Source organism: Manis pentadactyla, chromosome 6 (genome assembly GCF_030020395.1).
Source record: "Manis pentadactyla isolate mManPen7 chromosome 6, mManPen7.hap1, whole genome shotgun sequence".
Taxonomy (NCBI): domain Eukaryota; kingdom Metazoa; phylum Chordata; class Mammalia; order Pholidota; family Manidae; genus Manis; species Manis pentadactyla.
In genome coordinates this window covers 84,913,695-84,940,177 of record NC_080024.1, presented here as the reverse complement: position 1 = coordinate 84,940,177, position 26,483 = coordinate 84,913,695, and the positions used below count along the sequence as shown (strand labels likewise).

The 26,483-nt window shown below is 39.3% G+C and overlaps 1 pseudogene; it reads right to left on the bottom strand.

The window, feature by feature from the left end:
• Window positions 1-514: 514 nt before the first annotated feature.
• Window positions 515-25,683, bottom strand: LOC130684191 (iron-responsive element-binding protein 2-like; annotated as a pseudogene).
• Between the last annotated feature and the right edge of the window lie 800 nt (window positions 25,684-26,483).

Below are 26,483 nucleotides of genomic sequence, written 5' to 3'. Positions count from 1 at the left end.
CCTTAATTTCAAAAACGTCTCAGGAAAAAGGGAACCTATACCTGTAATTAATATTCACAATATTTGTACTATCTCAGAAAGATGAGAGAATCAGCATGTCCATCTTAAGGGTGAAGACTAAAAACTCAAAAAGAACAAAGTTCCTAAGATATGAGAGTGGTGAGGGTTGGTTTTGCCCAGCCTTTTTACAACTACAAATTGTGAGTATGAAATGTCAGAAACTACAAGTCCTATGACTTCTCTCTCCAGTGGACCCCTATTTGCTCTCCAATAAAGAGTCTCAGGAGAAATGTCTTGGGGCAGATGACCTGTCACCATCTTCACCTGTTCTAGGAATAAAAAGGAAAACGTAGCCTACTATCTCTGAGTCTGTTAACCCCTGATGGAGCAAATCAGACAAAAGGGGTTAAGTAAACTACCACTGTGCACAAGTAATTTTTATTATCAAGCAGGACAGAATCTTCTTGCCTTCTAACATACTGATTTCCTCAAATAAGAAAAGAGTGACCTAGATTTAATCAAATACAGAGTATTAAAGTGAAGCTAGATTAGTACAAAATATTATATAAGATCACAAAAAAAACAAAAATATGATATTCAAATAAGTACAAAAAATCCAAATGAGGAAAATAAACTTTCACAGGATGTTACCGCCAAAAGGAAACATTTAAAACTCTTTGAAGTTTAGTAAGATAAAATTTAAGAATTGATATCAGCAAAAACAGTCCTTTGGTGGCCCAGTCCCTTGAATTTCCTGACCCATATTTCTTTCCTGCTAAAACAATCAGTGGGATACCTTCTTTCTGGTACAGCTCAGCAGCCTCAAACACATCTAGCTATAGAGTCAAACAAACACAAAAATCATTAACACAAATTTTGATATAGTTGGCAACTGCTTAAATACTTTGTATATATACTGACTATCTGTCCTGGTGGAAAATGAATTGTTTTGGGAGCTGGTTTTCCAATAAACTTATTAAAAAGCTTGATATTTGCAAAAGTTCCTCTTGTCATTACAGCATCATTACCTCTTCGGACTCCGTAAGAGTTGAATTCATGAGGGGTAAGGCTACAGGAAAATTATGTAAGTAATTTAATTTCAGGTGGAAAATAATCATGTACTACTGAATTGTAAAACTTACTCAAAACATTTTTTATTATGGATAATTTCAAGTATGTACAAAAGTAGGGCAAACAGAACAGTGAATCAACAAGCAGGTGCCTCTCATCACATTGTAATAATCAAATCATGGACTCTGTTTCTTCCATAATTATCCCCTATTACATTATTTTGAGGAAAACACATTTTAGTTGTATCTATTTCAGTATGTTCCTCTAAAAGATTCGGACTCGTAAAATACTATCCTGATACCAAAAAAAGCCCCCACAGTTTCTTAATATCAGAGAGCCAGTCAATATTCAAATGTCCCTGATTTTCCCCATGATTCATTTGTTGTTGGTTTGTTCAAATCAGGCAGGGTCCAAATATGCTTCATATATTCATTCAGTCAATCTCTTAATCTTCACATCTGCTTTCCCTTCTTGCCCCTCTTGTACTTTTTCTGAAGGAAACAGGTCACTGGTTGTAGTTTCCTGCATTCATACTGTGCTAACTGCATTCCCACGGTGTCATTCCCAATCCTCTGTCACTTTATTTCCTGTAAACAAGATGTCAGATCCAATGGCTTGATAATATTTGGGTTTTTAACGTTAATTTGTGTAACAGGCCTCATAGGTCAAACATCCATTGGAGGCACATGATACCCAGTTGTCTCTTTCTGGAATGTTACCAGGGACTATCATCACTGTCCAGATTAAATCTTTCATTAGGGATTACACAACAGTGATACTCATCACTCCTCCTCCAACTTTTAGCTGGAAAACTTCTATAAAGACAAATGTCCTTCATCAATGATTAGGTTATACTGAAATTCATTCCACATGGTAAAGACTGTTTACAAATCTATGACTGTTAAGTAATCAGATGGTTCCCTACCAACTTCCAGAGGTAAGTTGGTCTGTTTTTTTCTTTCAGTATTATTATAAACTCAGAGACTAAAATGCATGATTTAATCCATTCCAGTTAGTATTTTTTACTGATGCTCAGCATGTCCCATCTTTAAGCAGTGGCAGGTTCAAATTGGTTCCTGAGACCTTTTCACAGAAGCCCTGTAGTTTCTGGAAGCAATTTCTCACTGGGAAAAATATAGATATTTTCCGGACCCTAATTTGGAATCAATCATCTCTCCAAGAAGCACTGGTTGTTTGTACGGATTTCCCCTCCTATCTGTAAGAGAATGTTCCAACATAACCATTCATAAACCAAAAGAGCATCCAGTGCAGGGTATCTCCTGATTTCTGGAGGGTCACATCCCTCCACTTTTGCCATAGACCTACGCTAGCACTTGCCTTTTTGCTAACGGAAAGAAATCCGAAGAGGATTTTCACTTCCACGAAAAAAGATGTTACCACACCAATGTAGGTCTTTTGTGAAAACAAAGTGGTGTGACTTGAGCTTCTGGAAAGCTGAGATACCTGTACAGTGCTATGGCATTCAGACACCATAATCTGGGTGTTAATGGGCTGGACTGGTCACCAGGACAAGAAACAGCTAAGCATCTCAACAACAGCTAAGTGTCTGTTCGGCCTTTTAGGTAAAGGCAATAAATATTCTAAATTTGTACACTTAAAGGTTTTTATAATGGAGGTGGGGGTGGGGGATGGTTCATATGTCTATTTAAAAAAATTCTGATTTATGAGAAGTACTGGATTAAATATTCTAAGATCTGAAATTACAATAAATATAAAAACTGTATCTTGGAAAGTGGTGGCTCCTTTTTTTTGAGGGTTGGCAGCAATGTCACAATTATGACCAAGATGGAAATCACAACCAACAAATATCTGGGAAAAAGAAAATTTACCTTATTTCTCAACACTGTATATAAAAGCTAAGTGGGTAACAAACTGATTCATCTTCGTGAAGTTTTACCAAAGGCAGCTGCTATTAGTAATTTCTACCAAAGTACTTTAATTCACACCAAACTACAGTTAACTGGAAAGTAAGTTCAAACACAAAATTGACGACAGCACTGCTGAAACTACAGTAAGAGTTTTCAGGTTTACTACATGACAAACCAAGCCACACGACATGGTCTGTGTATGAGATTTCACTGCAAAGTCTTGTCATTCAAGCAGCACAAGCACCAAGGTTGATTGGGCAGCATGTCCCACCTTCAGCAAACCTGTCTGCGGTGTCAGGATGGCTCTGTGACACCAGAGAGCATTACCATGCACAGAGAAATGAAATAATGTGTTTCTAGTTTCAGATTGTTAACTCCTCTATAAACGATCTTTACATTCATTGATTTATGTAAAATTTTAGACTCAAAAAGCAGGAATTCACTGTCTTTCCATTTGACACAGATCAAGCCTAGCTTCATGCACATGCATCTTATAGTCCACAAAAGACACATTTAAATTTCTAACTAGGGGAGGGTGGTTAGGGTAATTTGACAGGTCAAACCATGATGACTTTTCAACAAAGAAAAATTGAAAAGAGAAGTCTTGCTTCCAATCAGTTGTTTATTTTGGCTACCCCTCTATTAGGGGTGCAATTTAAAACAGCCAAATTTAGTTTCTAAAAACATAAGCAAAATCAGGTCCAACAGGTACTCCAGTTACTGCGTAAGTCACCATGGCAAGCAGACACCTGTGACAGCAGGTACTTCCTGGAGGAACGAACGTGACCAGAAGCCTCTCAATCAGTAAGAAAGGAGACAAAATAAAAGCATCTGAACACCAGGCACACATACCCTCTACTGGCCAAGTATTTAACAGCAGCACTACTCCTCGCAATGCTTCCAGCGGGCGATATATGGTCTGTGGTGACACAGTCTCCCAGATGCAGTAGGACGTGGGCATTTTCAATAGACTGCAGTGAAACTGGCTCTTTGGTCTAAAAGGTAAAAAGTTAAAGGCATTTAACTCTTCATGAGTTTTTTTAGTTATAACAACATTAAAAAGATGAAACAGTGATAAAACAGTACTTAACAAGCTTATCAAAAAATGAAGGACATCTGATAGAAGTAAACTTCAAGTCCCATGGAAACAAGAGTGAATATGGTGCTTCTAGGGAATCCCACTGCTTATTTCCCATCTGTGAATATGGTTTTGGTTGGTGAATTAAAAGAAAGATAAAATGGGAGTCATAAAAAGAGGCTTATATAAATGATCAAGGGAATAAAATATTTATGTTAAAATGAAAAAAATAGGTCTTACTGATTTAGAAATAAAGCTGACAGCACATTCTATAAAATCATGACATTTTGGATGGAATCAATAAAGATTTGCTCATCAAATTCCAACACACCAGATTTTTAGGAGCACTACCCTGTGAGTTAAGTTTCAATAGAAACTGAATGTCAAAATTTGTAGACTCCAAAAATCTAAAAAACTTAAAAATATCTACACAAGTTGCTAAAGAGAGATTGTGTGTGGGTATTGCTGTTGATCTTCAGAATATCGTCATGGACAAAAACCGCTACTTCTTTCAATGCACGTCCCACATCACAGTGTGATATTTTCAAACTACACTTATAACCCTTGCCACCTGCACCACCACCCCAGCAGTCCAGCCATCATCGCCTTTCCCTCTGGATTCTGCTGTCACTGGTCTTCCTGCTTCTACCCAACCTTCACCCCCAAGAAAGTCTCAATACAAAGAGCAACCCTTTTGAGTATGACACTCCTCTGTTCGAAACCTTCCCATGGCTCCCACTCCCCGTGTCACTTCACTCAGAGTACAAGACTACATTTTAACATTGGTCTAAAGTTCCCTATGTACTGGGACCTCCATTTCTGACATCGTTTCCTACCACTATCCTTATTTCCCATGCTCTAGCCACACTGCCCTCCTTGAGGCCTTTACCCTGATTTCTCCACCGGGCAGCCCTCTTCTTTGTCCAGATATATGGCTAACTTATTCACATCTTTCAAAGTTTTGCTCAAATGTCATATTTTCAACCACTCTATATAAAATTACAATCTACTCCCCAAATTTTGCACAATTGGTTCTTTTTACCCTGATCATATATATTTTTTCATTACCACTTACCACTTTTTAGCATAATATGTAATCTACCTAGTTATTCTGCTAATGGTTCACTGCCTTCCTCTCCCCATGAGAATGTTGGGTTTTGTTAACTGATGAAATCCGCATACCTAGAAGAGTGCCTGGCACACAGCAGAGATTCAGTAAATATTTGTTAAGTGAATAAACACTTTTTGTGCCCTCATATTTATATTTTCCATTATTAAAAAAAAAGTGTGACTATATGTATTTACTTGTAGGTGTAAAAGACATCCATGGGACGATGCTTAAAAAACTGACAAGCACTGGTTGCCTCTGAGGAGGTGAAGCAGGAGGCCAGGCATGGGTGAGACAGACTCATTGCACCATCTTTCTTTTGAAATCTGAACCATCTGAGTGGACTAACAGAGAAGTTTATATGAAGTGTGCCCATATTCAAGATGCCAAATGTAAATGCTTGCTACATATTTCTAATAGGTAAAAAAAATAAATCAATTCTGTTACTCTAAGCTATTCTCTCAGATACTAGAGATTTCCAGATACAAAATGACTATCACTCATTAAAACGTATGTGTTCAAAATAATGTAATCTAAAATTTTATTCTATTCAGAAAGCAGGATGTGTGAAATAAAGAAAACATCGACACTTCACTGAACTGCTGAAGAAATGAGACTCTTACCTCTATTTCCTCTTTTCATGTTTTAAACATGGACAATATAACATGCTCTTCCTCTATCTGATGAACTTCTTCTCGAGGAGGCCAAATATTATGTAGATAAATGTTCTTGCCAGTAGTGTCAGTACCTGTTTAAAATATTTTAGTATGAGATTCAAGACATTCACATCGCCAAAGGAATTATCATACAAACTAAGTAAATTACTCAACAGCAGACTGCTTTAGGCATAAGCAGCTGAAGGAAGCAACTATGCCCATTTTACTTTCTTCATATAAACACAGAAATGAATGACGATGCATTACACCAAGAGGTCCTGAAATGATCAAATAATGGCTGATCTAAGAAACATTTCAAAAATACAACAGCCTCTGGGAAAAAAGTGTGCGCAGGGACATATGTATGCAGATAAAGGAAGAGATACCTAAAGGCTCGGTCTGGAAATCTATATTCACTGTACCTGCTATGGCATAAGCCACCCAAGGGTGGAGAGGCAAGATAATTGGCATGGACACAATCACAAAGACGACCTTCAAAATTTTTGTTTCCAGATAAAACTCCACAGGTAACCAAATCACCCTGAAGAAAAACACACACAAACAATATATATTCTAGAGATGGTACAAATTTGGATAATTATATATACATAAACAATCTCAAATATTGTACTTCTGAGGACAAGATAACAAAACATATTCTACCAATTATTACAGAACTATCAAAACTGTAAATAAACTAATTCCTGGTGTTATTCTTTGAGAATCATTTTAAGATTGACAGGTTACTATTCCCACAGAATATATATAGGTCTACAGAAATACAAAGGTCAATATACATTTTCTGTAATTTATTAATAAAACAGAGTTCGTTATCTTATTGAGTGACACATTTTACCTGTTTGACTGCATTTAAAATGGCTTATGGTAAGGGTGCTGTGTTTCCCACACATGCTGAACATCCATAGCCAACTATTTCAAATATGCATTTCAAAACAGAAATATGACTGGACAGAACGTCACAACATTTGTGAAGACACGACAAGCCTTATCTATTATTTCCACCTTTGTAATAAGATCACTGAAGAGAATATTCATGACAGATGGATCAACCTTCATCGGCATGTCTACTCCGGTTTCTGAGCAACCAAGCCTGACTCTCCCTCTCGGGCATGCAGCCTGCACTGGATGCCAACCATTGAAGTCCTGATGCTTAGGACAAGCCCTAGTCAGGATTGGTAACTAACTCTGCAGAGAGCCAATCACACTACACAAGAAAACTCCTCAGCTACTACTTGCTAGGAACATAACATGAGCACTCAAAAAACTGATGCTGTACTTCTGCCTGAGGGTTTAAACTACAAAGCCTCAAGACAGCCTGGCTTTAACAAGCTGACCAAAGCTCACCAAAGAGGCGCTGGAGTTGGGTCCTCTGACAGGAACAAATCTTCCCATTCTTAACCAAAAAAAAGTCCCTGAAAAAAATCCCAAGATGATATAACTAAAAAACTGTAGGTAAAATCCTCAAAATTACCTCCAGCTGCCCTTCTAAAAGCAAAAAGAAAATCTAAAATGTATCTCTCTTGCAAAGGAATTGACTACTTATGTAGGGTATGTTCCAAAATAGACACTGAATATAGCTAGCCACAATTTATTTTTCTGATTATGTAAGAAATGTAAACGTATTTTCCCCACAGTTCAGGGACAACTTCACCTGTGCTTATTTAATAGACCCCAGCACATCACAAGCCCCAATCAAGACAATTTACTCAGTTAATAAAACAACCTGTAAGAGTTCACTCTTCCTGTCTTCCCAACTCATGGAAATTACACTCTACATGGTACCATGGCATATATGGCCGGCCACTGCTACTTGGTTTTACTTGTCCATTTTGTCTTTCCATCCTTAAACTCGAATCCACATTTCCTACTTCTGCAGTCAGCACACTGCTGCTGTGTTCACTGACTATAACCAATCTTACCTGTGAGTGACAGGGCCTCAAAGATGTGTGACAATGGCGAGGTAACAAGTAAGCTAGAGCACAATTTTTCTAACTTCTTGACTATGAAGGGTTCTAGGAAGCAGCTTCCATCACTGCTGAGTACCAATGTCAGTGTAAAGAGGTGTAACTATCACTTACTTACCCGAGTTTACTAAGGAATGCAATACTCCACTGGAACTGAGGTAATGTGTAACCATCCAACTGCCTGGAGATAAACTCATTCTGATGTAAGGTTTAACATGCAGACCAGCTTGAACAGCTTTTTTAGCCAAAAGACCTGCACAGTGAACAATGATTCATTACGGTGATGTCTCTCCCTCCTTCCTCACATTAAAGGGGGAAGCGAGAAAGTATTTATTTAACAAGCCAATCTCCATCTCTTGTCAGGGTAAAAGTCCACACTCATGAATTTACTGTCATTATTTTGTCCACTCTATGCTCTTGATTTTTTTCATTTGAAACAAACCACAAGTTGCAGCAGATACACTAGCTTTACATTGTAAATCGTTCACGTGCAGCCTGATGTGGCATGCGCATAAATGGACCAAAGGACGATATGTAGTAATATAATGCACACAGTAACCAACGCATAGTGAGCCTTTTAAAATTCCAGTCATAATAAATAATAATTCAGCATGTATTACACATGACTTTTAACAATGAGTGGTTCTATGTGCATACAACTGATTTCATTTACAATCCTTACCAATCATCTTTTACTCTCAATGGACTATGGCACACTACTATGGAAACTTCACATAGATTATCAAGGGATTCGATCATTATACTTCTAAATTACCAGAAGCAGCAGATACAACCTAAAACTAATAGACATGCAAGTTATGATTTTTTAAAATTTACCTCCCATGTAATAAAAACAAAATTAGTAACATAAATCAAACCTAGTCTCCTTGAGACCTAATGTTGAAGACCTAAAAATCTCATGAAGTTTCTCAGACACAGACACTGATACTCACGTGTGATATAGAAAAACCACATAACAGAAAAGTAAAAACTAATTTAGGAAAAGACTATGTATGGCCATAAAACACAACCTACCTGCAGAGAGCATGACAGATGGATTGCAGTTATTGATGCAACTGGTAACTGCAGCGACGACGACAGACTCATGGGACAGCTGATAGACACCTATTCATAGCAAATAGTGAAGGCATCATTCTGCTTTTCGGCAGCAATTTGGAAGCCTTTAAATCCAACCTATGTAAATTTGCACATAAATATAAACTATGCATTCTGGATACAAATAGGAAAAAAGACTGGCAGAAAATACAGCAGATCCTTGACATATGATGATTTGACACTGGAAGTTCTGATTATTTGTGAGTGTTGCTAAAGATTCATGACCTTTAGTAGTTAAGATTCAGCTAAAATATGAATTTGAGTAGTCACAATAAGAATTACTAGGTACAGCCAACTACCCAGAATGCAGGTATACCTTGGCTTTATTGTTCTCTGCTCACTGCTGTTCAGGTAATACTCAAGAGATGTACAAATTTTCTTTGTTAACAATGGCCCTGAAGATCTGCTTCAAAATGAGCCTGTGAACCTATGTGTATAAAATAGATGAAGCAAGACTGCCAATGAGTTGTTAATTGTTGAAGTGAAGTACATGGGAATTCAACACACCATTTTGTTCCTGTCTAAGTCTGACATTCTCTCTCTCTCTCTCTCTCTCTCTCTCTCTCTCTCTCTCTCTCTCTCTCACACACACACACAGACACACACACACACACACACACACAAAGAAATTTTAAGAAAGGAAGGCTCTGAAAGCCAGCTACTAGTTCTCAGAATAGAGAAAGTGGCAAGATTGAAGCCATGATTCTCAGAAATTCTGTATAAACCCCCAAGTCAAAGAGGTCACTTTTTACCAGATTTTGAGAATAATTAGATACACAGTAGTGTTTTTCTCCTATTCTGGGAAGTCACAAAAGTCTAGAACAGTGCTATTCAACAGAATTTTTCTGTGATGATGTGAATATTTAGTATCTATGCTGTCCAACACAAAAGTGTTAACCACAAGTAACTATCCAGCACCTGAAATGAGGCCACTGTGACTAAGAAACCCAAATTTTAATTAATTTAAATTTTAACTTAAAGAGAGACAACCTCTGCTCCTCACAGTGGACCTGGGTAAACGACTGATCTATACTTTGGTCAGAAGGAAAAATGGGGCTGATGGTGTGTGCTATAACAAAAAAACACAGCAGATTGACTTTATGGGTCACCTGGCTAGTTCTATATTACTTATTCAACACAAAGTGCACTGACAAGGATATCAATAGAGTGATCTACCTTTTCATTTAAGCAAGCTTGGAAATCACTTTTCATTTCTGTCACAGCAACTCTATCCTGAGGTCTTTTTGGACCACTGACAGATGGAACTATTGAATTCAGATTAATCTGGATCACCTAGATCATGGAGAAAAGGGAAAGGATTTAGAACTTTAAGTAAAGATTCTAACTTAAGGACTAATTTCTGAAGCACACTGAGTTACGTATTCATTCTGACATTCAACCCCAGAAATACAGATTTTTTTAACAACCCCATTTATGAAACATGACAAAAACTGCTAGAAGACTAGCAGAACAATGCACACACTGTCCAACATCAATTGAATAGTCTGTAAAAAATTTTCTGTTCCCCAAATGTTTTTTTTTCCCAGGAAGATGATAAACACTGTCTTCACAGATGTCTCTTGTACAGTGGATGCCTGTGGTGACTATCAACTTTGGCCTCTGAGCTCTAAATTCTCCCTTCTTTGCCTGTTCTGTGACAGTGGAGTTGGGCTCGTGAGCATTTACCCTTTCACGGCCAGTCGGTAGATGGTGCTGGAGGGACCCAACAGAGAAAGGGTTTTTCATTTGCTGGTTCCCCAGTGTCTAGCTGGCCAGGCAGGCTCCTGCAGGTCACACTTTTATTCCTTGGTTCAAAAAATTATTTTTTTAAAAGCCCCACCTTCCACCTAAGTTTCTATTAATTTCTCTCGTATTTCTATCACTTCCTGTCATCCACTTATCCAGCGTATGTGCAAATTAAGTTTCCCTTCATTGAGACCTTCATGATTCCTCTACAACCCTGCTTGTTCTGAATGACCTTGACCACAAACCTGCTTTTCTTATGCCTTCATTTCTTGGCTCCAGGTGATCGTAGTCTTTGTGTTTAAAAGTGGGATTCATGAGTTTCTCTTGAAATCAATTTCTTGATGGGTTATAGCTTTATTTCTTAATATGGTCAGGTTTTTAATAAGCAAATGTATTCCATTTTATTTTACCACTACCACGTTTCTACTTACTTTTTCTTACTCTTTCCTACAATTCTTTCTTCCCTTCTTTGTTTTTTAATGTGGACAAAGCACTAGAGTCAATAAACAGTAGTGAAGTGGACCAGAAAATCCTCACAGAAGTTAGAAGACCCGACCAAAGCAAATTTACACCAATTCAATCCCGACGGGTCCTATACTAGCCTTCAATATGCCAGTAATGTATTCACCTATTTGCCTAACATGTTTCCTGAATATCTACTGTGTGCCAGTCAGTGTTTTAGGAGCTGAAGATGCAATGCAAAAAATAAAAATAAATAAAAATAAATAGTGCTGACAGAAGTTCCTGTCCTAATGGAGCCTATGTGTACCTTCCATTTGGAAAGACAGACAAACCAGTACACAAATTAAAATTTCAAGGAGGGATACATGCTATCAAGAACAATACAGCTGGGTGAGAAAATGGATTCCCACCCCCCACAAAAAATATAGCTAACAGTTAACCACACCTATGATAACATCCTCTAGTTTATTTAGATCCTTGACACACTACAAGAAAATGAATGTTATTAAAATTAAGACTCCTGAAAGTGAATACTACCTACTTCAATATAAACACAAATCCTCAACAGATTAGAAACGTTTGCTTAGATTGTAAAATATATTTAACATTTAAGACTGCATAACTGGATATCCCTTTCATAATTGTGAATTTTCACAAAATATAGACATTAACCAGATTCAGACATCATCAAAACTGCTATTTTGGGAGGATATTATAGTGATCATGAAGTAGAAAAAGATTAGAGTGCTAAATTAAGAGTCAATTTTGTACTTTAAATACTAAAAATTTAGACCCCATAAAAAGTTGAAAAATTCACTGTAATAGAAATCTATGTAAAATTAATTAATAAAATGAGACTCACATACCCATTAGCTTGTTAAATAGTAATAATGGCTAAAATTTATTGAGCACTTACTATGTGCCTGAGGCTATTCTAATGAATTTGTGTTTGATCTTTAAAGAATCCTGAGTTAGATAGGATCTTCCTATCTTAGAGATGGGGAAACTGAGGCAGAAAGGCTAAATAAAGTGCCCAAGGTTACAAAACTAAGAAATTTTAGGGCTGGGATTCAAACCCAGGTGGTTAGGCTCCAGAATTTACACTCTTCACTACTACTTGGGTTATTCTGTATATACTTGGGAGTACTCAGGCGTTCCTGAATTATTCTGGTTATTGCTAAACAATTTCACAGCTTTAAGGTATGATTCCATTGACTTGAGTTTGTCTTTGTCAAAACCTAAAAAGAAGATTAATAACAAAAATCAAGTAAGGAATTGTGAAATCTTTGGGGGTAGGGTTCTGCGTTCCAATGATGAGGAAGAAACAAATATTCCAGATTACATACTACTCAGAATAGATTTCTTTCCAAATTAATATTTGATATTATTCTCAAGAGTAAAGTTTACCCTTCATGAAAACGCTACTTGCTAAAAACACCTACCAGCCCTTACTTAAAAGTTAATCACTGATGATAAATACTGAGCAACTTCTATAAGACTTGCAAAAAATATTATTTGCAAAAGAAAAACCAGTAATAAAACCAAACATAATAAATTACTATCCACCATGAAGGAAGAAATCCATCACTTTCCATAAACAATAAACAATATTAATAGTTAAAATGAAAGAATAAAGTGAAAGTTAAGAACAGTTTTACAGAGAAAAAGCAGAAATTAAAGAATTTAGATGTTGATATTAAAAGTTTCCAATTGAACATTGAGGTGGTTGTCTGTAAGCCTGATGAGAAGTAAAGTGACTTATGCAGATGGTCTTTCTGCAGGATTGTCACAGAACACATCCTCCAAGTTATAAGTTCTTCTCACAATGTAACAGTAACATTCCTCCAGCAAGGGGTGGGGTCTGTGTTCCCCCTGCACCAAAGCAGTGTGATTTGCAGAAGGCTGGCTGTCTCTGTGTCCTCAGACCACTGGATTCTTAAAGCCACCACATGAGAAAGCCCAGACCCATGTAGAAGCCACCCATAAAAATCCAGCTTGAAGAAATCTCAGCATTTTATGAGGACTATTCCCTCTCCAAGAATCCAAATGAATTGTTATTCATTTTGCCATGTGACTTATAATAATCTTCTCCCAAAATGAAAAATACTAGAATATATTCCCCAAATATATGTATGATTAGAGATTAGGAGTTCAGCAATGATCTCTTTAAAAGAGGAAGAGGGGCAATTTAAAAACAAAACAAAACAAAATGAAAAAGCAGGCAATAGGCTGATAGACACTGAGAAGTCACTGGTGGTTACCATGGGGGAGGAATTGGGGTTGGTGGGTGAAACAGAGAGTCACAAAATCTCAATCATAATATAAATTAGTCACAGACATGAAAGTACAGCATATAGTCAACAGTTCTGGGGTGAGCATTTAATGATGTATGTAAGTGTTGAATCACTGTGTTGTATACCTGAAACCAATATAAGATTGTATAGCAACTATGCTTCAATAAAAAAACAAAATTGTTTTTACTTAAAAAAAAGAGGAAGTGGATCAAAATAAGAAAAGAGATCCTGCTTTTTAAAAACAAGGGGCCTTATGTAGTATCAACACATTGTGGGTTTTCAGGTACTTCTTATAATACATAAACTACTCAACATAAGAGTGGTAAAAACTCCTAGCTTACCAGGCTACAGAAGATTCGGAACTTGTAACCCTGTGCTGCTTTTCACCAAATCACGTGCTTCTTACTGTCAGAGCACTGGGTCCCAAACTCTTTGTCTGGTGACCACCTATTCCTGCTAAAAGAACAGATGAGAATATTCTCAAGCTTGACTCCCATTAAACTGCAACCTCTGATCCCTAAGCAGAATGGAGGTCTCCATCATTATGGGGAAAAACAAAGCTGAAGGTAGGCAGTATAGATAATCCCTTTACGTTGCCGTAAATGGGCCCCAGGGAACCAGGAACAGACCAGAATCTGGGAAGTTTAATATGCATTTTATGCATTCTTTTAAAATAAGACAATTTCATGAATAACTAAATAACATGTACAAGAATAGTGACTTACTATAGAATATTTCAGAGACACACACTGGAAATGTAACAAGTTTATCCTAAATGATCTTGCTTCTTACCTGTATGTTCTAAATGTTTTAAAGTCACATTGTCAACAGGGAAAAAGCTGAGGATAGCACCATATTCTGGACACATATTTGCTATTGTAGTTTGATCCACTACAGATAATTGTGAAACTCCACTTCCAAAAATCTCAAAAAACTTTCCAGCCACTTCTACTTGCCTGAGGTGCTAATAAAGGGACACACATAAATACACAAAATCAGCAATAAGATAAGCATGGTTTCTTTGAAAACTACAAAATCTAATTTTTTACTCTTACTAGTGACGGTGAAGGAAAGAGGTCCACTTGTTCTTATGAAACAGGAACTCCTTCCGGTTTTGCAGGTGTTTTAAGATAAACTGTCAATAGAAGAGTTTTCCCATGTCACTGTTAGGACAGAAAAGGGCCTGAAAACTCAAAATGGCTAAGATTTACATTTTAATGTCTCTGAAATAGGGGTATACCTTAGACTCAATGGTGAGTCTGTTAGCTGGCAGTCTTTCTTAGCAGTATTTTAAATAAGGTTGTGTCTATCCATTAATGGCATCGTAAATTGGATGAAATAGTAATATACAGATGAACTGTATTTAAATAAAAAATTACATGTTGGCTATAAAAATTCTTCAAATTCCAACTATAGCATCACTAATTTCTACAGCACATTAAATTTTACACCACAAATATTTACAGCATCATTAATTATAGGTAAATTCCATTTTGATAACATTTAAGATGTGGCTTCAAAATTCCTTCTAAAAACATTTTTCTTAGTTTTTACCAAGAACCAAACAGCTACTCACCTGTTCTAAATTATGAAATGGTCTTGGATTGGTACAGTGAAGCAACTAGGGAGGGGACTAAGAATGAAACAGCCTTCAACCTGGGGACAATACTAAGTCCAAACATCTCAGAGGTGGTAGGGGTCACGTAATCCAAACTGCTTAAGATATAGAAACTCAAGCCTAGGAGAAAGATGTTTGTTTAAATTCATGAAGATGAGAGCAATACAGATTAGATATACCAAACCAACTTCTACTTTCACCAAATTAATGAGGTACCACAATATACACTGTGAAAACCAAGATAAAATCAGTCCTATGAAGACCATGAATAGAACTTCAAAGAAGAAAAAGAATTCAATAAATGTAAACATATGTAACAGATTGAAATTTTCTATGAACTAAAACATCAAAAATAGATCATAATATTGCTAAGAAAAAATACAGCCAGAGGGCTCTAAAGGCAAGATTAATTATCAGTATGTCTAAAAGAAAGAATTGATTCCTCTAAAAATATAATGGCATATTCCTTTTCCTTTGGGATAACCCTACAATTCTCAATTTAACTTTGTGATCTTTTGGTACCATACATGGAATCAATCATTTTCCCTAAGATGTCAAAATCTTTCTTAGAGGTGGAGCCAAGATGGCGGCGTGAGTAGAGGAGCAGAAATCTCCTCCCAAAACCACATATATTTTGAAAATACAACAAAGACAACTCTTCCTGAAAGAGAGACCAGAAGACACAGGAAAACAACCAGACTACATCCACACCTGCGAGAACCCAGCACCTCAAGAAGGGGGTAAGATACAAGCCACAGCCAAGTGGGACCTGAGCGCCCCTCACACCAGCTCCCCAGTGGGAGGAGAGGAGTCAGAGAGGGAGGGAGAAGGATCCCAGGACTGCTAATCAGCCAGCCCTTGCCATCCGCACTGGACCGCAGACAGTGCATGCGTGGGGTGCTGGATACTAGGGAAAAAGGACAGTAAGATCTGTGAGTAGGTCCCGGTAGCCGGTGCCCCAGAGAAAAAGAAAAGCGAGTGCTTTTTGGAAGTGTTAAAGGGACAGGGACCACACAGCCAGACGGAAGCGTCCTGGGACACAGTCCAGCAGCAGGGAACTCCGGGCACCCTAAACCCCTGGATAGCAGGTCAGGTCAGACAGAGGTCCCTCACAGAGAAAAACAGCCTCCCGGCCGTTTCCCCTCCAACGCGGCTCCGCCATATCGGAGCAGTGGCCCGAGGCAGGCCATGCCCACAGCAACAGCAGAGATAAACTCCATAGCGGCCGGGCAAGAATCAGAAGCTGCGTCTGCATGTAGCTGCCCAGAACAAGCCACTAGAGGTCACTGTTCTCCCAGGAGAGGAAGGCCACAAACCAACAAGAAGGGAAATTCTTCCAGCCGTCACTCGTGCCAGCTCTGCAAACTGTCTCTATCAAAATGAAAAGGTAAAATTTGAGGCAGACAAAGATTACAGAGTCAACACATGAGAAGGAGACAGACCTAACCAGTCTTCCTGAGAAAGAATTCAAAATAAAAATCATAAACATGCTGACAGAGATGCAGAGAAATATATAAGAGCTAAGGGATGAAGTCCGGAGGGAGATTACAGATGTCCGGAAGGAGATTACAGAAGTGAAACAAACTCTGGAAGGATTTATAAGCAGAATGGGTAAGATGCAAGAGGCCATTGATGGAATAGAAAGCAGAGAACAGGAACCCATAGAAGCTGACACAGAGAGATAAAGAATCTCCAGGAATGAAACAATATTAAGAGAACTGTGTGACCAACCAAAAGGAACAATATCCGCATTATAGGGGTACCAGAAGAATAAGAGAGAGAAATAGGGGTAGAAAGTGTCTTTGAAGAAATAATTGCTGAAAACGTCCCCAAACTGGGGGAGGAAATAATCGAACAGACCATGGAAATACACAGAACTCCCAACAGAAAGGACACAAGGAGGACAACACCAAGACACATAATAATTAAAATGGCAAAGAACAAGGACAAGGACAGAGTTTTGAAGGCAGCTAGAGAGAAGAAAAAGATCACCTATAAAGGAAAACTCATGAGGCTATCATCAGACTTCTCAACAGAAACCGTACAGGCCAGAAGAGAATGGCATGATATATTTAATGCAATGAAACAGAAGGGCCTTGAACCAAGGATACTGTATCCAGCACGATTATCATTTAAATATGAAGGAGGGATTAAACAATTCCCAGACAGGCAAAAGTTGAGGGAATTTGCCACCCACAAACCAATTCTACAGGGTATTCTAGAGGGACTAGTCTAGACGGGAGCACTCCTAAGACTAAACAGATGTCACCAGAGAAAATAAAATCACAGCAAAGAAAGCAGACCAACCAAATACTAACTAAAGGCAAAAAATAAAATCAACAACCCACTAAAAGCAGTTAAAGGAAACACGAAAGAGCACAGAATAAAACAACCAACATATAAAGAATTGAGGAGGAGGAATAAGAAGGGAGAGAAGAAAGGAATCTCCAGACAGTGTATATAACAGCTCAATAAGCGAGCTAAGTTAGGCAGTAAGATATTAAAGAAGCTAACCTTGAACCTTTGGTATACACGAATCTAAAGCCTGCAATGGCAATAAGTACAGATCTTTCAATAGTCACCCTAAATGTAAATGGACTGAATGCACCAATCAAAAGACACAGAGTAATAGAATGGATAAAAAAGCAAGACCCATCTATATGCTGCTTACAAGAAACTCACCTCAAACCCAAAGACATGCACAGACTAAAAGTCAAGGGATGGAAAAAGATATTTCATGCAAATAATAGGGAGAAGAAAGCAGGGATAGCAGTACTAGTATCAGACAAAATAGACTTCAAAACAAAGAAAGTAACAAGAGATAAAGAAGTACATTACATAATGATAAAGGGCTCAGTCCAACAAGAGGATATAACCATTCTAAATATATATACACCCAACACAGGAGCACCAGCATATGTGAAACAAATACTAACAGAACTAAAGAAGGAAATAGAATGCAATGCATTCATTTTAGGAGACTTCAACACGCCATTCACCCCATAGGATAGATCCACTGGACAGAAAATAAGTAAGGGCACGGAGGCACTGAACAACACACTAGAACAGATGGACCTAATAGACATCTATAGAACTCTACATCCAAAAGCAACAGGATACACATTCTTCTCAACTGCACATGGAACATTCTTCAGAAGAGACCACATAGTAGGTCACAAAAAGAGCCTCAGCAAATTCCAAATGATTGAAATTCTACCAACCAACTTTTCAGACCACATAGGTATAAAACTAGAAATAAATTCTACAAAGAAACCAAAAAGGCTCACAAACACATTTAGGCCTAACAACATGTAACTAAATAATCAATGGTTCAACGAACAAATTAAAATAGACATCAAGGAATATATGGAAACAAATGACAACAACAACACAAAGCCCCAGCTTCTGTGGGACACAGTGAAAGCAGTCTTAAGAGGAAAGTATACAGCAATCCAGGCACATTTAAAGAAGGAAGAACAATCCGAAATAAATAGTCTAACATCAGAATTATCGAAACTGGAAAAAGAAGAACAAATGAGGCCTACAGTCAGCAGAAGGAGGGACATAATAAAGATCAGCGAAGAAATAAACAAAATTGAGAAGAATAAAACAATAGAAAAAGTCAATGAAACCAAGAGCTGGTTCTTTGAGAAAATAAACAAAATAGATAAACCTCTAGCCAAACTTATTAAGAGAAAAAGAGAATCAACACACATCAACAGAATCAGAAATGAGAATAGAAAAATCACGACAGAGTCCACAGAAGTACAAAGAATTATTAAAGACTACTATGAAAAGCTATATGCTAACAAGCTGCAAAATCTAGAAGAAATGGACAACTTCCTAGAAAAATACAACCTTCCAAGACTGACCATGGAAGAAACACAAAAGTTAAACAAACCAATTACGAGCAAAAAAATTGAAATTTTACTCAAAAAACTACCCAAACACAAAACCCCCGGCCCGATGGATTTACCTCGGAATTTTATCAAACATACAGAGAAGACATAATACCCATTCTCCTTAAAGTTTTCCAAAAAATAGAAGAGGGAATACTCCCCAACTCATTCTATGAAGCCAACATCACCCTAATACCAAAACCTGTCAAAGACCCCACCAAAAAAGAAAATTACAGACCAATATCCCTGATGAATGTAGATGCAAAAATACTCAATAAAATATTAGCAAACTGAATTCAAAAATATATCAAAAGGATCATACACCATGTCCAAGTGGGATTCATCCCAGGGATGCAAGGATGGTACAACATTCAAAAATCCATCAACATCATCCACCACATAAACCAAAAGAAAGACAAAAACCACATGATCATCTCCATAGATGCTGAAAAAGCATTTGACAAAATTCAACATCCATTCATGAAAAAAGCCTCTCAGCAAAATGGGTGTAGAGGGCAAGTACCTCAACATAATGAAGGCCATATATGGTAAACCCACAGCCAACATCATACTGAACAGCAAGAAGCTGAAAGGTTTTCCTCTGAGATCGGGAACAAGACAGGGATGCCCCCCCTCCTCACTGTTATTTAACTTAGTACTGGAGGTCCTAGCCATGGCAATTAGACAAAACAAAGAAATACAAGGAATCCAGATTGGTAAAGAGGAAGTTAAACTGTCACTATTTGCAGATGACATGATATTGTACATAAAAAACCCTAAAGACTCCACTCCAAAATTACTAGAACTGATATCGGAATACAGCAAAGTTGCAGGATACAAAATTAACACACAGAAATCTGTTGCTTTCCTACACACTAATAATGAACCAATAGAAAGAGAAATCAGGAAAACAACTCCATTCACAACTGCATCAAAAAGAATCAAATAAATAGGAATAATCCTAACCAAGGAAGTGAAAGACCTATACCCTGAAAACTACAAGACACTCTTAAGACAAATTAAAGGGGACACTAAGAAATGGAAACTCATCCCATGCTCTTGGCTAGGAATAATTAATATTGTCAAAATGGCCATCCTTCCCAAAGCAGTATACAGATTTGATGCAATCCCTATCAAATTAATAGCAACATTCTTCAATGAACTGGAAGAAATAGTTCAAAAATTCATATGGAAACACCAAAGACCCCAAATAGCCAAAGCAATCCTCACAAAGCAGAACAAAGTGTTGGGGGGATCTCACTCCCCAGCTTCAAGCTCTACTACAAAGCCATAGTAATCAAGACAATTTGGTACTGGCACAAGAACAGAGCCACAGACCAGTGGAACAGATTAGAGAATCCAGACATTAACCCAAACATATATGGTCAATTAATATTTGATAAAGGAGCCATGGATATACAATTGGGAAATGACAGTCTCTTCAACAGAGGGTTTTGGCAAATCTGGACAGCTACATGTAAGAGAATGAAACTGGACCATTTTCTAACCCCATACACAAAAGTAAATTCGAAATGGATCAAAGACTTGAATGTAACTCATGAAACCATAAAACTCTTAGAAAAAATCAGAGGCAAAAATCTCTTAGACATAAACATGAGTGACCTCTTCTTGAACATATCTCCCCAGGCAAGGAAAACAAAAGCAGAAATGAACAAGTGAACTATATCAAGCTGAAAAGCTTCTGTACCGCAAAAGACACCATCAATACAACAAAAAGGTACCCTACAGTATGGGAGAATATATTTGTAAATGACAGATCCCATAAAGGCTTGACATCCAAAATATTTAAAGAGCTCATGTACCTCAACAAAAAAATGTGAATAATCCAATTAAAAAATGGGCAGAGGAGCTGAACAGACAGTTCTCCAAAGAAGAAATTCAGATGACCAACAGACACATGAAAAGATGCTCCACATCAGTAGTCATCAGAGAAATGCAAATTAAAAGCACAATGAGATATCACCTCACACCAGTAAGGATGGCTACCATCCAAAAGACAAACAACAACAAATGTTGGTGAGGTTGTGGAGAAAGGGGGACCCTCCTACTCTGCTGGTGGGAATGTAAATTAGTTCAACCATTGTGGAAAGCAGTATGGAGTTTCCTCAAAATGCTCAAAATAGACTTACCATTTGACCCAGGAATTCCACTCCAAGGAATTTACCATAAGAATGCAGCACTCCAGTTTGAAAGACAGATGCACCACTATGTTAATCGCAACACTATTTACAATAACCAAGAATTGGAAGCAACCTAAGCATCCATCAGTAGATGAATGGATAAAGAAGATGTGGTACATACACACAATGGAATATTATTCAGCCGTAAGAAGAAAACAAATCCTACCATTTGCAACAACATGGATGGAGCTAGAGGGTATTATGCTCAGTGAAATAAGCCAGGTGGAAAGAGACAAGTACCAAATTATTTCACTCATCTGTGGAGTATAAGAAAAAAGGAAAGACTGAAGGAACAAAACAACAGCAGAATCACAGAACCCACGAATGGACTAACAGTTACCAAAGGAAAGGGACTGGGGAGGATGGGTGGATGGGGAGGGATAAGGGGGGGAAGAAGAAAGGGGTAGTATGATTAGCATGCATAATGTGGGGGGTGGGAGAAAGGTAAGGGCTGTGCAACACAGAGAAGACAAGTAGTGATTCTACAACATTTTGCTATGCTGATGGACAGTGACTGTAATGGGGTTTGTGGGGGGTACTTGGTGTAGGGGAGAGCCTAGTAAACATAATATTCTTCATGTAATTGTAGATTAATGATAACAAAAAAAGAAAGAAATGGGGGAATACTTCCCGATAGGATAAAACTAACTGTAAATCAATGATTAATGCATCCTTTACATATCCTTAATATTGATCTTTTAAAGGGTGTGAGATGATCAGCTATGGAAGTACACTTTTCTGATAATATATCTTTCTCTTAAAAAAAACAGCAGTTCCTGTGTGGTGATCTCCAATAGGTTCTTCACAATGGTATAAAGGTCATATCAAAGTGTGGGCAAAGGGTTTGTTTGTGTTTATACAGAGGATGAAGGCCTAATTTGGCTACCCAGAAAATGAATTAAGGTACTGTATGAAGAAGATCTTCCAACATCAACATCCTCTGGAAGAGTCATTTCAGAAGATGATCATCAAAAAACTTCAACAAAGACCCTGGCACTGTTGCAGTTGTAGCTGCATTCATCCCACCGGTTCCTGGACTTGCCATTGGAATGAAGAAGGAGATATCTAAGCTGGCCTGTGTATACAGTAAAACAACAAATTTGACTGGATCTATACTGTCAGAACTCAACCAAGAATTAGGAGAAGGGCAAGTTGCAGTGCTCCAAAATCGTGCGTCTATAGACTATCTACTGTTAAAAGAACATATGGGATGTGAACAGTTCCCAGGAATGTGTTGTTTTAATTTGTCTGATTTTTCTCAAACTATTCAAATTCAGTTAGACATTATCCATCATATCATTGATAAGTTTTCACAAATGCTTAGGGTACCTAACTGGTTTTCTTGGTTTCACTGGATATGGCTGGTAATTGTAGGTCTGCTTTTGTGATGTATCTGTATTCCTATTCTGTTAATGTGTGTATGCAATTTAATTAGTAGTTTGTTAAAACCTATACATGCTTATGTTACTCTACAAGAAGATATGTCAAAGAAATAATCAATTTTCCCATATTTTCTTCTGTCTGCTACTTCTGTAGCTTTTCTTCTTCCTAATTACAACTCTTTAGTAGAATTCGTGCCTCATATCGAAAATTACTGAGTATCATAATTCTTCCAAGTGGTAAAGATACCTCAAGACAAATGCTGGGCATAGAAGCCACATGGCATAAATCTGCAAAGAAGTAGAAAGCTATCCTTTTCAAAGAATATTGCTTCTCCCTCACTTACAAACTTTACATTTCCCTGTATGGCCCTGGAAGATGACTGGTTAGCCAGAGACAGGTAAGATTCCTCAAGGGAGGAACAACCTAAGACATGCACAGTTGCAGGGGGGCCATCAGGATAGAAATTGGGGATCAACAGAGATGAGGCTTAGAACCTCAAACCCCCCCATTTTGATAGAAATCTTCTGCATCCGTGGATGTTTTGTTGTCCTTGTCTAGCTTGGATTAATACTTAGTCTATAGGCACAGATCTGATCATCTACATTTGCCCTCTTACAGCACTAAATTATGTTTTCTACCTTTATCTTGCATCTACCTACCACTTCAGCATTTTATTAAAAAACAATAATAATAATAAGGGAGAAATGTGGGATTCACATATAAATCAAGTATAAAAATCAAACGAATAATCATATCTGACTTGATTGTTTATAGTTCATGGTGCATGATCAAAACTGAAAGTTTCTGTGATATGACTGCCCTTGCACTGTTCACCATGTAAGAACTTATTTACTGTGTAAGAAATTGTTCACCATGTAAGAACTTGTTTGTTATGCTTCAGAAGAATGGAGACTGTTGAGAATTAGGCTTGGGGTTGATTAATGATTGTGCATTGAGTCCCCTATACAGAATTTTATTGTTGTTAACAACCATTTGATCAATAAATATGAGAGATGCCCTCTCAAAAAAATATCTTTTTTAATTATGGAAGAAGGATCAATACTAAATGCCAAAAGGGAGCCAATACCATTTTCTTCTCCTGCAGAGTATCCTGAAAGCTTTCAGACCAATGATTAAACCAAAAATACCGAGACTCTAGGAACCAAACTGGAATTACATGTGGAACATTTGCCAGGTTCAGGCACTTAACAAAATGGGACTCAAATCATTAGAATAAAGTTAGTGTAAAGCTGAAATTTAGGGTGGAGTGTTACAAATTCATGTTTACTATTAAAATCTGGAGCACATGTACTGGATGCAGGAAGCCAGTATTAAAAATTCAGAGAAATTCAGCAGCCCAGTTTCAAAAAGACAGTTGCACCCCTATGTTTATTGCAGCACTATTTACAATAGCCAAGAAATGGAAGCAACCCAAGTGTCCATCAGTAGATGAATGGATAAAGAAGATGTACATATACACAATGGAATATTATTCAGCCATAAGAAGAAAACAAATCCTACCATTTGCAACAACATGGATGGAGCTAGAGGGTATTATGCTCAGTGAAATAAGGCAGGTGGAAAGAGACAAGTACCAAATTATTTCACTCATATGTAGAGTATGAGAACAAAGGAAAACTGAAGGAACAAAACAGCAGCAGAATCACAGAACCCAAGAATGGACTAACAGTTACCAAAAGGAAAGAGACTGGGGAGAATGGGTGGGAAGGGAGGGATAAGGGCGGGGAAAAACAAAGGGGTATTACAATTAGCTCACATAATGTGGGAGGGGTCCCAAGGGGAAGTCAGTTTAGTACAGAGAAGTCAAGTAGTGATTCTATATCAGCTTACTAGGCTGATGGTCAGTGACTGTAATGGGGTATGTGGTGGGGCTACTTGATGACCTGGGGAGTCTAGTAACCATAATGTTGCTCATATAATTGTAGATTGGTTATTGTGAATAGTGCTGTGATAAACATAGGGGTGCACATATCTTTTTTATACTGGTCTGCTGCATTCTTTTATTTATTTATTTATTTATTTATTTATTCATTCATTCATTCATTCACTCATTCATTATCTATCTATCTACCTATCTGTCTATCTATCTTTCTGTCATTAATATATAATTAGATGAGTAACATTATGTTTGCTAGACTCCCCCCATCATGAAGATGCCTCCAGGTACCCCATTGCAGTCACTGTCCATGAGCATAGTAAGATACTGTAGAATCCCTACTTGTCTTCTCTGTGTTGTATAGCCCTCCCTGTGATCCCCACTCCCACATTATACGTGCTAATAGTAATGCACGCTTTCTTTCCCTCTCCCCTTATCTCTCCATTACCAGCTATCCACCCCAGTCCCTTTCCCTTTGGTAACTGTTAGTCCATTCTTGGGTTATGTGAATCTGGTGCTATTTTGCTTATTCAATCTGTGTTCTGTGTGCACGCCCATTGGCTGCCTCCCTTCGATTGATGGCGCTGACTGCCATTTATTGCGCAGAGTCACTCGCAGGCCCGCCCGAGACAGGCGTCCCTCGCGGCCAATGAGTGAGCGCCGACGCAGTGCAGCCCGCCTTTGGGGGCGCCCACAGAACACGTGTTTCAGGCGGCTGCGCAGTAGCTGCAGGCTTTCCCGCCTCCGTGTTCAGTACTCATTAGCTTCGCGAGCGCCGCCAGGAGAGGGGTTTCTAACGGCTCCCTCCGGTCTTCTGTCCTCCGGCCCTGTCCGCAGGGGCGACCTGGCGCCCTCAGACAGCCGACTCCTTCGCACCGCGTGCCCGGCGGAGACCAGATGTTGGACCCGCGCTGTCCTTGGCTGTGCCTTCCTCCCGGCACGAATGTGCTGGCAGCACTGACCTCGCTCCCCAGCCTCGGATCACCTCTTCGCGCTTGCTGGGCCCCTGGCGCCGCCCTCGCCCCTTCTCTTCTCTCCAGTGGCGGGCGAAAGGCGGCGATCGACCTGGACTTGAAGCCGCTGCCCCGGTCGGACGTGAGCCATTACAGCTCTGCCACCTCCAGCCTAGCGCCGTGGGGCGGCGCGACCAGGAACCCCGATGCCGCCGTGGGCCTGCCTTCTGCCTCGGTGGCCACTGAGGGGCAATCGCGCAAGAGCATCTCTTCCGGCCGCAGCGCGTGGTGCAACCTGTCCCATGCCGACCGCATCGCTGAGTCCATCGAGATTGAGAGCTTGGCCGAGAAGCAGCTCACGTTGCCGCAGATCTATGGTGGGTGGTCAAGAGCAGGCCCTAGTTGAAGGATGAAGGCGAAGCGACGGCTCTGCGGGCTGGAAGGTACGTGACCTCGGTGGGCGGCCGGACCCGGACGGGGCGCGGGGACCCCTGTCTCCACCTGAGGTCGCGGTGGAGCCGGTGAGGGGCGCCCATGCAAGTTGCTTGGCGGATACTGCATCGCCCGTGTGACCGGGAAGCGACCGACACGGGTGGTGGGCCTGCCGGGCCCGGCCGGGGGTCGGGAGATGGCGCACTCCACCAGAGGGGCTGTCCGGGGAGGGAGGGAGGTGGAGCAAGTGCGCTGAGAAGGCTGTCCGCGCCGCCGCCGAAGTCGGCCAGGCAGGGGAGAGGGGCTGGCTGGACCGCTGCTCCTCTGTCTGGGACCGGGCGGTGAAGGCGGCTGCTCTCTGTCTGGCCTGGTGCCGAGCCGCCGACCTGCTACCGCCGACTGGGCCGGGGCCACAGGTGGAGGGCACAGGTGAGGCCACGCAGATGTGGAGGCCCGTGGGCGGTTTGCCTTGTGTGGATTTTCTAGGCGGGGGCCTCGAGGGCGAGGGCCGGGGGAGCTGAAGTTCAAGTGGGACCCGCAGCGGGGCGGCGGGGTAGAGGCTGCCCGGAAGGCAATGCCTTTAGAATTGAAAATTTTTTCATGAGGTACCTCTCGTATTTTCTATTTGGGAATGAAGTTTCTTTACTTTGGTTTTGGAATTGACAGTGCATTTTCTTGTATTTAAAAATTACTGT